Below are 16,789 nucleotides of genomic sequence, written 5' to 3'. Positions count from 1 at the left end.
GGAAAGAACCGGTAGAAGACAGGAAGCGTTTAAAACGTGCATAGGTAACTTACAATGGCCTTCAGACGGACTCTTTGGAGGCCCCTATAAATGCGTTTCTTCTCAGCTACTTTAGGCTCCAGGCAAGTTACTTTGCAGTGGAGTGAGCTCATCACAAGATTCATACACCTACAGCATAACAGTGAACATATTGGCCTACTGAAAAGATGTTGCTTGTGGTTAAGGAACAGTTACTACATATGGCAACTCATACCTGTGCAACTGCCCGAAATCTGTAGCTGAAAGGAAATCGGGGAGTTTGCTATTTCAAAATTAGCACAGCATTTTTGATCTCCTGTTCTTGCACGTAATAGCAAGTGAGTTGGGGGTAGTTATGATTGTACTATACAATAAGGCTGCTTTGCGAGAACAAAGTTATTTTACGAAACCGCGCTTAATACGGCAACTTTACCTGAATATAGTAATAACAGGCAACCAACTCTGAAAGGGTGTAGTTTATAGTGAAAACGGTAATCAGAAAAAACATAAAATGACGGTCTAATACGCTATTAGTACAAACTTTCCAACTTAAGACACCATTGCACTTTCCACGAAAAAAGGAATACGTTGTAGGGCAGCGTCTAGTCAACGCCATGTGGTTACCGTGAATTATAGTAGCGAGGCATCCACACCCTCCCGCAGACAGTCATGCAAACCACGCTCAGCAGGTTGTACTGACACAGGCGATGTCTAAGGCGGGGAGCAAAACACCGCCACCAGCCGCAATCCGACGCCATCCTTAGCTATCAAAACATGATAAAAGAACAACTGCAGGGCCACAGCGATCTGCCAAATCAGGGGAACACTGTCCCAGTGTTATTAGAGGGCATTCTTCAACCAGAAGTTACCGTTTCAACATTAAACACGGCTCACCTTCCTCTTCTTGGAAATTTGGACCGCCATCTTGCACAGCGCCGCTGAAGGAAAGGAAGGGCTCTTCCGGGAGAGAGGCTGCAGAGTGAACCCGAGTGGAGAGGCACCCGGAGGTGGTGGGAGGGTGAGAAGATGCAGACATGGAAGGCAAGGCGAGAAAGACGGAAGGTGGGGGCCGAGGGAGGGTTCTAGACGGACGCCGGGACACCACCGCCTTTCTCCGAGGCCAAGCAGAAATGCCTCGGAGAAACGCAGCCTCGGTTTCGGATTCGGGGGCGTGTTTCTTTTTCTCTCCTCTTGCCATTGGCTGGAGGAGAGAAAAACACGCCCTGCGAAAAGCAACGAAAAAACACGCCCCCCGATCCGAAAAAGACGGGGCTTCAACGGAGTGACTGGACCTCTTCTCCAGTGGCTGGCCAGCATTTAAGAGGCCAGCCAATGGAGAACAGGATAGAAGAGGGGCGGGTGCAAGCCCCTCTTCTCAAAGTCACTCCAACTCATTAAATCTCGGAGCGAGACTGCGCAAGCGCAGCCTTTCGCAGCCGAGACCTAAAAACCCTCCCTGGACCCGTCGGTCCTCGGTAATTTTACACCAATATCATTGCTACCTTTTCACATAAAACGTCTGGAATGCTAAGTCAGTTGAAAGCTCTCCCGCTGTCTAGAACAACACACCTTATTAGAACAGGAGCAGTTTGGAGTTAGACCGGGGCATGGGACTGAGTCAGCCCCACTCAGTGCCATGTATGAGCCCTGGATGTTAGTCGACTGCGTCCAGTCAGCAATACTGATCCTTCTTGAATTATCTGCCGCTTTCGACACGTACACCATAACACCCCTTTAAACTGATTCGCCCTGGCCGGAGTAGGAGGAACCGTACTGAAATGGATGCGTTCCTATTTATCAGCCTGTTGGTCTTCCCTCTTTCAGATCTGCTTTTAGGGAAGTGAAACATGGAGTTCCCCAAGGGTCTGCCCCGAGTCCGATTTTGTTCAATTTGTATATGAGACCACTTTTGACCCTCATTAAATCCCACAACCTTAGACTAGTTAACTATGCAGACGATACCCAGCTGATCCTGTCATTAGATAGCAGCCACCAGATAGCGGTTAATGTCTTTCATAAGTAGTCCGGATGTTGTTTGCTACTCCGAGGCCTGCGAAAACTGCTCCCCATGTTGCCGCCCCACGCCAAAAGCTTGATCATTCGCAGCGTGATCCTGGGAAGGCTTGACTATTGCAATTCTATCCTCCTAGGTGCCCCTGATTATTTAATAAATAGACTATATAGAGTTCGAGCCGCTGTGGCCAAACAGACTTTGACCCAGTCTAGAAGATCGTCCGCCTCAGACGCTATCAAAGGAGTTACACTGGCTGCCAGTCAAGCAGAGAACAGCTTTTAAACCCTTGTGCTTTGTTTTCAAAGCTCTTCAAGGCATTGGATGAATCCCTCGGCAGAACTGTTAAAAGACATTCGCCGAGGAGATGTCTGTGGTCCTCATTGGCTAACCTAATCTGTGCTCCTAAATTCAACAAAACCAGACAAAGAGGGTGCGCTTTCGCAGTGAGAGCGGCTCTACTCTGGAATCAGCTTCCTGCCTCCCTCAGACTTTCAGTGGACCTTCTGCTTTTCAGAAAAGACCCGAAAGCTTGGCTCTTTCCTCGGTAATTTTCATGCTCTTTTTGTCGTGGCGCCGCTGTAATCACCCCCACTGGTACTGAAGGCTACTAGCGCCATGATAGCTTTTTGGTGAAAAGTGCACTTTATAAATATAAATAAATAACATGCAACAAAGTTTATCTGTAATAAACTGAGTACATATTTCAAAATATATCAGAGTTTGGAAAGCACAAAAAAAGCTATTGTTTGGTATTTCTGGAGTGTGGTGGAAATAAATATTTTAATATGATCAAAACAAATCAATACACTAAGTGAGGACATTTTCACACATTACTGTTCGTGTGCTGTATAGTTTTATCAGTAAAACTGTATGTCCGTGGAAATGTAATGATCATTTAGTGCACTACCACGCCATGCATGCACAACCCCACTCTACTCTGCATCACTCCATGCCACAGCACTCTACACTGCAGCACTCCACTCTCTGCCCTCCATGTTACCGCACTCCACTCTAAACCACTCTGTTCTACGTCACTGCACTCTACGCCACTGCACTCTACGCCACTGCACTCTACGCCACTGCACTCTACTTTAGGCCAATGCCCTCTACACCACTCTGCATCATTGCACTCTTTGCCACTGTACTCGACACTATTCCAGTCTAGGCCACTCTACTATACTCTGCACCACTCCACTCTACGCCTCTCTATTCTACTGTGGAGCACTCTACTTTAGGCCAATGAACTCTACACCAGTCTGCACCATTGCACTCTTTGCCACTCTACTCTACAGCATTCCAGCCTAGGCCACTCTACTAAACTCTGCACCACTCCACTCTACGCCTCTCTATTCTACTGTGGAGCACTCTACTTTAGGCCAATGCACTCTACACCAGTCTGCACCATTGCACTCTTTGCCACTCTGCTCTACAGCATTCCAGCCTAGGCCACTCTACTATACTCTGCACCACTCCACTCTACGCCTCTCTACTCTACTGTGGAGCACTCTACTTTAGGCCAATGCACTCTACACCAGTCTGCACCATTGCACTCTTTGCCACTCTGCTCTACAGCATTCCAGCCTAGGCCACTCTACTATACTCTGCACCACTCCACTCTACGCCTCTCTATTCTACTGTGGAGCACTCTACTTCAGGCCAATGCACTCTTCACCAGTCTGCACCATTGCACTCTTTGCCACTCTACTCTACAGCATTCCAGCCTAGGCCACTCTACTATACTCTGCACCACTCCACTCTACGCCTCTCTACTCTACTGTGGAGCACTCTACTTTAGGCCAATGCACTCTACACCAGTCTGCACCATTGCACTCTTTGCCACCTTACTCTACAGCATTCCAGCCTAGGCCACTCTACTATACTCTGCACCACTCCACTCTACGCCTCTCTATTCTACTGTGGAGCACTCTACTTCAGGCCAATGCACTCTACACCAGTCTGCACCATTGCACTCTTTGCCACTCTACTCTACAGCATTCCAGCCTAGGCCACTCTACTAAACTCTGCACCACTCCACTCTACGCCTCTCTATTCTACTGTGGAGCACTCTACTTTAGGCCAATGCACTCTACACCAGTCTGCACCATTGCACTCTTTGCCACTCTACTCTACAGCATTCCAGCCTAGGCCACTCTACTATACTCTGCACCACTCCACTCTACGCCTCTCTATTCTACTGTGGAGCACTCTACTTCAGGCCAATGCACTCTACACCAGTCTGCACCATTGCACTCTTTGCCACTCTACTCTACAGCATTCCAGCCTAGGCCACTCTACTATACTCTGCACCACTCCACTCTACGCCTCTCTTTTCTACTGTGGAGCACTCTACTTTAGGCCAATGCACTCTACACCAGTCTGCACCATTGCACTCTTTGCCACTCTACTCTACAGCATTCCAGCCTAGGCCACTCTACTATACTCTGCACCACTCCACTCTACGCCTCTCTATTCTACTGTGGAGCACTCTACTTCAGGCCAATGCACTCTACACCAATCTGCACCATTGCACTCTTTGCCACTCTACTCTACAGCATTCCAGCCTAGGCCACTCTACTATACTCTGCACCACTCCACTCTACGCCTCTCTATTCTACTGTGGAGCACTCTACTTTAGGCCAATGCACTCTACACCAGTCTGCACCATTGCACTCTTTGCCACTCTGCTCTACAGCATTCCAGCATAGGCCACTCTACTATACTCTGCACCACTCCACTCTACGCCTCTCTATTCTACTGTGGAGCACTCTACTTTAGGCCAATGCACTCTACACCAGTCTGCACCATTGCACTCTTTGCCACTCTACTCTACAGCATTCCAGCCTAGGCCACTCTACTATACTCTGCACCACTCCACTCTACGCCTCTCTAGTCTAGTGTGGAGCACTCTACTTTAGGCCAATGCACTCTACACCACTCTGCACCATTGCACTCTTTGCCACCTTACTCTACAGCATTCCAGCCTAGGCCACTCTACTAAACTCTGCACCACTCCACTCTACGCCTCTCTATTCTACTGTGGAGCACTCTACTTTAGGCCAATGCACTCTACACCAGTCTGCACCATTGCACTCTTTGCCACTCTGCTCTACAGCATTCCAGCCTAGGCCACTCTACTATACTCTGCACCTCTCCACTCTACGCCTCTCTATTCTACTGTGGAGCACTCTACTTTAGGCCAATGCACTCTACACCAGTCTGCACCATTGCACTCTTTGCCACTCTACTCTACAGCATTCCAGCCTAGGCCACTCTACTATACTCTGCACCACTCCACTCTACGCCTCTCTATTCTACTGTGGAGCACTCTACTTTAGGCCAATGCACTCTACACCAGTCTGCATCATTGCACTCTTTGCCACTCTACTCAACACTATGCCTCTCTATTCTACTGTGGAGCACTCTACTTTAGGCCAATGCACTCTACACCAGTCTGCATCATTGCACTCTTTGCCACTCTACTCAACACTATCCCAGTCTAGGCCACTCTACTGTACTCTGCACCACTCCACTCTACGCCTCTCTAGTCTAGTGTGGAGCACTCTACTTTAGGCCACTCTATGCCACTTCACGCCACACTACTCTGCAAAACTGCACTCTATTCCAATGCACTCTACTCTATGCCACTCAACTCTACCCCACTCTAATATACTCTGCACCACCACACTCTATGCCACTCTACTCTACTCTATGCCACTCCACTCTACCTTGCACCACTCCACTTCATCCTACCCTGCACAACTCCACTCTACACCACCCTACTCCCCTCTGTGCCACTCCTCTCTATGCTGCACCACTCCACTCTATGCACTGTACTCTAAGCCACTCTACTCTATTCTGCTTCAATCTACTCTATGCCACTGCACTCTACACCACTCTACTCAAAACGAATGCACTATATGTCACTGCACTATATGCCAATCTACTCTGCACCGCTGCATGCTATGCCACTATACTTTACAACACTCTAAAACACTGCACTTTATGGCACTCTACACCATTGCACTCTATGTCACTGCACTGTATGCCACTCTATTCTACTCTACACCACTGTACTCTATGCCACTCTACTCTGCACCCCTCTACAGTACGCTGCTGCAATTTAAACCACTCTATTCTAAACCACTGTGCTCTGCAACACTTTACTCTTTGCCACTGAACTCTAAACTACTGTACTCTGCACCACTGCCCTCTACTCAGCACCACTCCACCACTTTCCTGAATTCCACGCCATTACACTCTAAGCCATTTTAATTTGCGCCACTGCAGTCTGCAGCACTCCACTCTATGCCACTGCACTCTACTCTGCACAACTCTACTGTACGCCACTCTGCTCTACGTCACTGCACTCTATGCCACTCTACTGTGAAACACTCTATTCCACTGCAGTCTACTCTGCACCACTGCAGTCTGCAGCACTCCACTCTATGCCACTGCACTCTACTCTGCACCACTCTACTGTACGCCACTCTGCTCTACGTCACTGCACTCTATGCCACTCTACTGTGAAACACTCTATTCCACTGCAGTCTACTCTGCACCACTGCAGTCTGCAGCACTCCACTCTATGCCACTGCACTCTACTCTGCACCACTCTACTGTACGCCACTCTGCTCTACGTCACTGCACTCTATGCCACTCTACTTTGAACCACTCTACTCCACTGCAGTCTACTCTGCACCACTGCAGTCTGCAGCACTCCACTCTATGCCACTGCACTCTACTCTGCACAACTCTACTGTACACCACTCTGCTCTACGTCACTGCACTCTATGCCACTCTACTTTGAACCACTCTATGCCACTGCACTCTACTCTGCACCACTCTACTGTATGCCACTCTGCTCTACGACACTGCATTCTATGCCACTGTACTTTGAACCACTCTATGCCACTGCAATCTAATCTGCACCACTGCAGTCTGCAGCACTCCACTCTATGCCACTGCACTCTACTCTGCACCACTCTACTATATGCCATGCCACTCTGCTCTACGACAGTGCACTTTATGCCACTCTACTTTGAACCACTCTATGCCACTGCACTCTACTCTGCAGCACTCTACTGTACGCCACTCTACGACACTGCACTACATACCACTCTACTTTGAACCACTCTATGCCAATGCACTCTACTCTGCACCACTGCACACTGCACCACTGTACTCTACGCCTCTGAACTCTACTCTGCAGTACTGCACTCTACGCCACTGTAATCTATGCCACTGCACTCTAGCCCACTCTAGTCTACTCTGCACCATGCCATTTCATTCTACAACACTGCGACACTGCACTCTACAACACTCCATGCAACGACACTCGAACAACACGACTAAAACACATTGACGAAGCCAATAACTCTTGCATAGGAGAGACGTCTTGGCTTTTGCAATGCTTGTTTTAAGTAGTTAATATCTCTGAAATACAGTGGGCTTCAATACCTGATGGACAATATTGTCGGCCAATGACTAAAGCCAGATGAACCACAACAGCCAATGGCTGAAAGGTCTGCCAAAAGTCCCTTTTTGCATCTATCATTATGTGCATGTTGTGCGGTGAATATTGCGTGATGTCATGAGCTCTCACTAGACAGCTAAAGCACTGTGTAGGTGAGGCCTACAAAGATGTATTCAAAAGAGGATGATGGTAAATTCACTGGACCAGACCTCTCGATACACGGCTTCGCACAGGCCCCTCGTACTCCATGGGGCATCATGACCCTCCGCAATGACCATCCTTAACAGGGTGCCTCGCCATTGCTCATCAAGCATATGGTTCCATAACCTATGGAGGTGCTGGCCCAATTGAACAAAGTCAACTTGAGCTGGTTCCCTTCACGCGTCAGGACTGATAGTAGGGACAATCCAGCAGAAGTTAGGCCTGGTGTGTCGCCTCACGGTCACACTTCGAACCACAAGGGTCCATTCCAGCTCACTTACATTTCTCTTCACAGCGTTACAACATTATGGCACATTCTCACTTAATCACACCTGATGTGGTTGAATTCTGAAAGGGTCAATGAATTCTCTATTTGCTAAGGGTATCCAGTTTCACATACACACTCAGGGATACCGGTCAGGATGGGCACTCTGGAGGAAAAACACTTTTCCCATTGCTGCAAGCCGTGGCCATTCTAGAGATGATCCAAATGTTTGACACTTATTGGGGGCTCAGGAATCAGAGATTATGCATAAAATACACATCTATGCAACGATCTTCCATACACATTATAACATGGCGGTTATCCTCCTTTCAGAATAGGATCTGAAACTCCATATAAAGTTAACCTAAGTAAATCTGCAAATTTACCTCTGCAGTGAATGTGAGCCCCTGCAATTCAAGACAAATGACTACCTGCTAACGATAAGCAAAGAACAAAGATATTAAGGGTTCACGTACCTAATAAAACATAACCTTTATACAAATGTTAATTCCCACTCCTTCTGTGCAAAAGCAATGTTTGATCATTAAACATCTCTTAAGAGGCTGAAAACACAAATATGGATAATCTAGAAAATCTAGAAATAACCTCCCATTCCTAAAACTTCTCAAACTTTTGGGTGGAATGTCTTTCCTCGATGAATGGAGATGTATACAGGTATTACGTGGAGAATTTGGTAACTGCAGAGGATAGACCGGTAGGGATACTAACGGAAGAAGAGATTTACTAACCCATTTAATTCGACTAGTGTTGTTAATTGGAGTGAAAATATCGCCCTTTGATCAGGTTCTGTATTTGTCATTGGAAGAAACTATTGTGGCCACAACCTTTGTGTCCTCAAACACATTCTAGTGTTGGAACGGGAACAGAGGTTGGCCTTAGTGAATGACATGCACTCAACGGGGACCTCTTGACATTTTGTGGATGCAAAGGGAAGGTGGGCACCATTGGCACACTGCCTCCAATTTGCCCAAATGTCTACCTTTTGCAATAGACAAGTCTTAAATTTGAACCTGCTGAACTCCTCCATCTGATAGGATGGATGGAGATGCACTAGTACTTGCTTCCTAAGTTTAAACCCTCCTATCACTGACCATTCTGCAAATTCTGGATCCTAATTAAATATTGGCTACACCCTGGTCTAGCAATCTTGGAGTCACGACTGACACAGTGGATATGCTAGCATACTCAAACTTGGCCTTTCGTTTGCAATGAGGAACCTCAAATACAATTAAGGATTTTACAGGGTGTGTACATGATACCAGTAAGTTCTATAAAACAGGCCCGCAACTTTTGGGGTATGGTTTCGGGTGCGATGAACTATGTACGAGTCAAGCCTATTTCTCTGCTGCTACATTAATCCTGTTTGGTGATGCTGACCCTTTTGTTGAAGCATCAGATCCTGAAAAAAGGCTGATCCATTGTGTGATTTTGTATCTTTAGGAAAGTCACTGTCGAGCCATGGAAAAACACAAAGGGTGTTACTACTTCACTATGTGTGATAACTCTGTCACATATGTGTAGGTGCAAAAGAGGGGGATTCTGCTAATGATAGTCGTCTCAGCTTTAAAAGAAACTTTGGGAACTGCATAACTTTATCCAACGCTTTAGATAGCTCTTGGCGGTGGAGGTGGGCTTATTCTCTTTCATCGCTGGATTATATTGAGCCAATCCTGAGCATTTCTGGACAACTAGCTGCAAGGTGGCATTGCCTCCCTCAAAAAAGTGCGGTAAATGAGACCGTATGCGATCAAGGATGCTGGTGAATTGTACCTGGGTTGGCTCTTTGCGTACGAGTAGGTGGGGAACTCCCTTAGCCACAAACATCTTTGCCTATTGTGAACGCCTCACCTTCATCTTTAAATCAAGTCTGACCATGCTGAGTTTTAGGGGGTCTGTTAAGCATCAGATTATATAGTGGGGAAGGTGGGTGGGAAGGATGCATTCCCCTGAGGGTTGGTGTTTGAAGGTTGGGTCTAATTTGGAAGAGGACAAGAAGTGTGCAAAATATTGGGTTGAAGTTTAAAATGTTCTGACTTAGCTGTGGGAAAATAAATGCTTGGATTCCGTTAAGCCCCTGTTTGACCTAATATGTCTGTAGCAGATAAATACTAACCCCTATCATGGTCATACACAGTCCTAGAATATGTCAAATGCTAACCCTTCTGTGTATATGCTGGTGTGCCAATTACAAATTCACAAACTGACCGACACTTCCCCTTCCTAAAGCAATAGATCTGGTACAGAACTCTCAAATGGAGGATTCCGCTGAAAACAGTAGATTATACATTGGGTGGAGATGCTTTACCAAGACCCTCTCTTTGTAGTAATTTCCAAAGATTACTGTTTACTTAAGTGTAACAATTACCAAGGTCTAGTGCTTGATTTGTAAAAGAAAGAGTGCTGGTGCCCGAATCTCTGCTCAGAAGCTTGCGTCCGGTGCTATAAAACGTCAGCGCACCGAATACCAAGGCTGGTAGTCCTTAATCCACCCCACGCCTCTATCATCTACTGCCAGACACTCCCTGCCCCTTTATCTCACTCTTGAAGGCTCCCACTTTCTCCCTTTATGACACTTTTGCCGTCTTTCTCTTCCTCCGTCCTTTACATCTGTGTGTGTTCCCTCTCTCGTAACCTGTAATTATCTGATGCATTCAGAGGTTCAAATAAAGCACTACCAGTATTTACTTTGCACTTAAATGCGTCAGTTATCCCACAAAGTGAAAACCAAATATTTATGTAAACACATAGGGGCTCATTTATGAGCCCCAGCGTCACTGTTGTGCCACCGGTTCGTCACTTTTTGTGACGCACCAGTGGCGTATAACATGCGCCATGTTGCGCCATATTTATGAAGTGACGCATCTAGGTAGATGCTTCACTTGGTAAACCCCTGCGCTACATTATACCTGCGCCAGGTATAATGTATGCAGGGGGGGGCGTACCCCCACAAGAAAGGGTCGTAGGAGTGGCGCAGCGAAATCTATGAGATTTCGCTGCGCCACTTTGAGGACGCCAATGCGTCAAAACCTTACGCCTGCCTCATGGCAGGCGTAAGGGTGACGCAGGCCCTTTCACATGGGGCTTGCCCCATGTGAAAGGAACATTGCTGGAGTTGCGTCAGGCTTCCGACACAACTCCAGCAATGCGCCACTTTTTGCGCCGACAGATACGTCAGTTATACTGACGTATCTGTCCTTGCTTGCGACATGATGCGTCATATTATAAATATGACACATCATTGGTGTCGCAAGGGGGGCGGACTGAGAGGTGACGCATCGCTGCGTTCACGCTGCGATGCGTCACTTCTCATAAATGAGGCCCATAGTTACGAAGTGTCTACTATGGATGCCGCCAAGTGTAAGCCTTGATGCTTCAGCCTCACTACCCCCGAAAGTTAGCCCCCATAAGAAGACCTTCACAACCCACTGTGCTCACAGTCGTATCTGGCTCCTGTCATTCCATGGACCACTGATACAAGTGACACAACGATTGCCTAGTTGCTGTAGCGCAGTGGCTTTAACACTCTTGATTTCTGTAGACCACCACTGAATAAAAACTAGAAGTTAGGGACCCCGGCTTGGGCAGTTTTTATGATTTGAACCTCAAAACAACACAAGAAAATACAGAAATCGGTATACATCAAAAAATTACGCAAAATCTTTGAACTCACAAAAAAATATGAAAAATGGAAATGTTATTTGTGTTGGGAAGGTCCAGAGCTTTTCAAAATTTTAGATTATGTCTAAAAAAGAAGCAATATGCTACACTCTAGCATCTGACGTTGTCGTTTTGCTCCTAATGCGTACTCTGTTTTTGAGCACAAACCAACGCCTCAATGGGGGTCACCAATGGTCCACTCTACGGCTGGTTTGCTGTGTTTGCTCTGCTCCCAGGAATCAAGCTGGAGATACCAAGTCCAGCCTCCAAGTACAAATTCCTTTAGATTTACAGAATGTTTTCAACATTTCAATGTCGTTTTTTGTGTATATATGCTTTATTATTCAGCTGATATTATTTACTTTTCTAGCTAGTTGTGGAGCCCCTGAGTAGGCGCCCTGGACCCCAGGTTAATAATCGCTGACCTGGGGTCTCACCATCCAGGGAGACAGAGTAATGACCTAGAGTGTTATCAAGACCTCTAGCTAGAGGAACAACTCAAAACTACCTTTTGTCCCAGACTCATTCAACTGTGAGACTAGATGAGACCTATTCTGGTTAATATTTATTGCTCTGGTTTCATGGTGCAGGCACAAGTTGGGCGATAGACACGAGCACCTAGTCAGCCAGTGGGCCGGCGTAGAGTAGTGCTAGAAACGCAGGTTACATATAGCGCTTGCAAGGAAAAGCATTGGTAGAGTGGATGAAAGTAATATCTTTTTAAGAAAAGTAATCAGATATGTGTGTGGTGTCAGCTGCATCACTGAAACAACGAAACATGGCTTCACACAAGGTTTCATGGACCGACCACGAGAAGCCGCTAGATATCAGTGTGCTGGATTCCAGGCGCTACACAACACTTCTGTATTGTATCCGGGAGTCTCTAAGAACAGGATCTCTGACCCTGTATACGTCATCCCAAGCCCTCTGGATGTGGGCACTGAAACACCGATTGGCCTCACAGTGTCATGTAGAAGCCCCCTAAACATGGAGCAGGATCATTCACAAATGATACAAGATTGTCCTTTCATTAGCACCTCAGAAGCAGACATATTGGCTACTCTTAGAAATGCAAATTGACAATAATTTGCTTCCGTGCATGGCTAAACGGGATAGAAGATGCAAAGCTTTTTCATCAGCTGACGCTTGACATGGTTGTATGCCTTTCCTTTTATCTGCCCCAAGCCCTTGCTAGTGGTGAGGTTTGGGGTGTTCATCTGCAAGAGGTGCGAATAGCCTCAGTTAGGGTGAGGACGTCATGGCTGTCAAACCTCTTGCAGATATCAGGACAGCCTCGCCGCATGATGGAAACATACCTCAAGCTGCTCTGCAAGGGCACAGGACCACCCTCTATCACATCCCAAATCCTCGATTTGGGAGCATGCGCCTGATGTCGCGACATCTGGATACTCCAGAAGAAAGCATACAGGTGTTTTCACAATGAAGGGTGACAAGTGCCAAATATGATAATAAATGGGATATTGTTTTCCAATGCACAGTGTGGCACACCACAATTCTCCTTTTGGTCTTCACTTTTTTATGACAGGTTTACAGCTCCTTTCTTGCCTCATACACTTGGCAGACATTTGCCAATGGGCGAGGAACCACAGTCAGACTGTAGGCTCTCAGGATCAGCTGTCAAAGGCCTCCGGAGGGGACAGCGCAGTACATTCTTGGCCAGTGGTTAATTTATAAAACAATAAGTGCCGGACCTCTCATCAGGGGACAGCTTGCAGCAGCCCATTTCTCATGTTAGCACCGCCTAAACCAGAAACAACTACTAACCAAGAAAGTGGAGAGAGGATGTGGTGTAATGGCCAGAACGGCTGACTTGGGAGCTGGGGAACCAGGTTTGAGTCCCAGGGTCAGCTCAACACTCAACATCCTGTGATACTGGGCAAATCACTTAATCTCCCTGTGCCGGTGTGGATGACTAAGTGCCGGTGCTGAGCCACAGAAAACACTGGTACAAATTAAGCACTGTTCTTAGCACATCTTCATAGCGATCTAAGTAGTGCTAGCAAGCACAATGAAGTCAGAGAAAGGGGTATAAAGAAACCGCATTAACAGAGTTTTGCAGGAAAAATTACACAGAATTTGCACCCAGCTGTGAAGTTGTATGAAGATTCCAAACTTCACAAAACTGCGACGTTAACAAGTAGGTATCAGAAGTAGGTGGAGAAGTGTAGCTCACTGGTTAGAGGAGGCATACCCTGAAGCAGAGGTCAGACCCGGGACCAGGGTTCGATTCCCGACGCGGCAGGGTCCGGAGCCCAATTGTCCACGGACTCGATAATTCTCGCTTCGGTGCCCACTCTAAGCACGAGTTCACACTATGCAGCTCTGGGCAACAAGCTTGCTTAATCTCCACAATGGCCCCCCCGCGGCGGGATGCCTGGTTTTCACCTTGGGGATGCCCAGTACGGGTTATCTCACAGGGAAAAACCAGGATGGGTTCCCAATGCAAGCGCCAAGATGCCCAAGGGTAAGTTGAGCGCTATATAAGAACACATAATAATAATAATAATTCTGTTGGACAAATTTCGCACAATCTGGTTAGTTCAATATCCAGCTACAAAAGTATGTCTTTCTAAAAAGAGAGAAGCATCAAACACCTGGGTCTAGATCTCCAAGGGCTTATCTTACCTCCTATAATTCACAGGAGATAGTCTGGAGGCTAACTACACCCTGTCCCTCCCTTTACCATCCCCAGTCCTGTAACTTTGCAAAGGTCAGTGCAGAGAGACATCATGGTGTTGTTGCCAAGGGTTCCTACTGCCTCCTCCCAGTGATGCTGCTTCAGCACCTCCACTTCCCCAGTTGGTCTTTTGTGCCTCACCACCCTATGAGCTGCATCCAAATGCTGTGCGGCAATCATGGAATCCCCTTTGTATGCCACTGTCGCAAACAGATGCAAAAACAACAGTTGATGGACAGAATGCAGAACAATGTCATACATTCACCCCAGTACAGAGATCTGGGCCTAAATCCATCGTTTTTTTGCTCCCCGTGCCATTCCAGTTTGAATCCAGCCATATGCAAATCAGTCTTGACCCTGCACTCAATGGGAACAGTCCAGCCCGAACTGCCAGGCCAGGTCCTCCCTGGACTGGAAACAAGCATCGTAGGACCGGTTTCGGGGTTTTACCCATCATCAGCCAGGAAACTTTACTCCAGTGGTATGGAGAGAACAGGACCCCCGTCTGGGCATACATGTCCCACTTGGGGTGACAAATGCAAAAAGAACAATTTATGGAGAGAATGCAGAACAATGTCATACATTCACCCCAGTACAGAGATATGGACCTAAATCCATCATTTTTTTGCTCCCCATGCCATTCCAGTTTGAACCCAGCCATATGCAAATCAGTCTTGACCCTGCGCCCAATGGGAACAGTCCAGCCCGAACTGCCAGGCCAGGTCCTCCCTGGACTGGAAACAAGCATCGTAGGACCGGTTTCGGGGTTTTACCCATCATCAGCCAGGAAACTTTACTCCAGTGGCATGGAGAGAACAGGACCCCCGTCTGGGCATACATGTCCCACTTGGGGTGACAAATGCAAAAAGAACAATTGATGGACAGAATGCAGAACAATGTCATATATTCACCCCAGTACAGAGATATGGACCTCAATCCATCATTTTTTTGCTCCGCAAACAGAGGCACAGTATCAGACATGAGGTGTGTACCTCTGTTTTTAAAAGACAGAATGTGTGGGGCAGAGACTAGTGATCGATGTAAAATACCTACTTTCAGTACCCCAGGCAAAGTGGAAGTTTTCCATTTTGGCACTCTGCCACCTTTAGCAACAAAGACGTGTTTTAAAACATTTGTTCCACTCTGGGGCCATCTTGTGGCCTCTTGTGGAGGTGCCATAAGGCAGCTGTCTCCTGGCTGTGAGCTCATACATCAAGCCATAAATGGCTGATTGGTGTACAGCCAAGTCTTTAAAGCGCTACTGAATTATGGTGGCTTAAATTTGGTTTGGACCTCTTCAGAAACAAAGTTGGAAAGCTTGGATGCCAAAAGCCCAGCTTCAGATTTTAGACTACTTAACACTCAGGAAATCATCACGTTAGAATGTCGCGGAGTATAGCCCATGACTGGGTAGGAATTCAGTCAATTTCCCAGTCAAGAATGCAGGGCCGGTGTTACTGTAGCAGACTAACATGGGTACTGTCCTGGACTGGTAGTCACGGTGATGACCCGCCTGCTAAAGGATTGTGCTTAATTTGAGCCGGTGATTGCAGACTTTGATCCAGGACAAAAGAGAGAAAAACATAAAAGGAGGAAAGAAAGAGGAAGAAGAGGACAGATAAACAGTGACAATGGGAGTCAGCAAGAATGAAAAAGAAGGTGTAAGAGAGAGTGATGAAGAGGCAGAGAATGCCTGGTGGAATAAAGAGGCGTGAGGTGGAATCAAGATTATGCAGCCTTGGGATTTCAAATGCTGACATTCAATAGCACCAGTTGCATGCTTTATTTAACAAACCAAGGGGCATATTCACAAGGGCTTTAAAGCCAAAAAAGCGGAGATAAAAATATCGCCCTATTAACAAGAGGGTGCTAACATGCATTAGCGCATGTTAGCACCCTTTTACCCAACGCCCCCATTGCATCTCTAATGAGATGCAAAGTGGGCGTCACTGGGCAGGACAACCTTGTAAATATCGCTGATGTGCACATCGCGATGTTTACAAGGTTGCCAACGCATTTTAGCAGACGTTCGCTTTGGGCAAAAACCGCTGTTTTCTCCGGAAACTAACATCTGCTAAAATGCAGACTTAGGCATAGATATTATGGGGGTGGATTGTGCTGATACGACCCACAGGGTCGTATCAGCAAGGTTATCGCCGTTTTGCAGGGACCATCGCTGGAAAACCAGCGATGTTGCCTGCAAAGCGGCGATCTCCCCGCTTTCGCAGGTAATTGTATCGCCCTGGGGAAACGTGTTGTAAATAACGCGCTAACAGGGCGATATAATCAAGCAATAGATGGCGATAAATAGAAAAGCGCTAAGCGCGCTTTGCGTCTATTTATCGCCGTCCTGGTCGATACGCCCCTAAGCACTGCCACCACAACACGAGGGAGGAGGAAAACAGGGTCTCCTCAATTGAAGATGAAAAAAACAAATGTTTC

The 16,789-nt window shown here is 47.0% G+C and overlaps 1 protein-coding gene across 2 annotated transcripts in view; it reads right to left on the bottom strand.

The window, feature by feature from the left end:
• CHRNB1 (cholinergic receptor nicotinic beta 1 subunit) overlaps window positions 1-16,789 on the bottom strand; it is a 185,536-nt gene that overhangs the window by 63,829 nt on the left and 104,918 nt on the right. The window lies entirely within an intron of this gene.

Source organism: Triturus cristatus, chromosome 12 (assembly GCF_964204655.1).
Source record: "Triturus cristatus chromosome 12, aTriCri1.1, whole genome shotgun sequence".
NCBI classification, from domain to species: Eukaryota; Metazoa; Chordata; class Amphibia; order Caudata; family Salamandridae; genus Triturus; species Triturus cristatus.
Note: the sequence above shows the minus strand (reverse complement) of the source record. Positions and strands in the feature narration are given on the sequence as shown.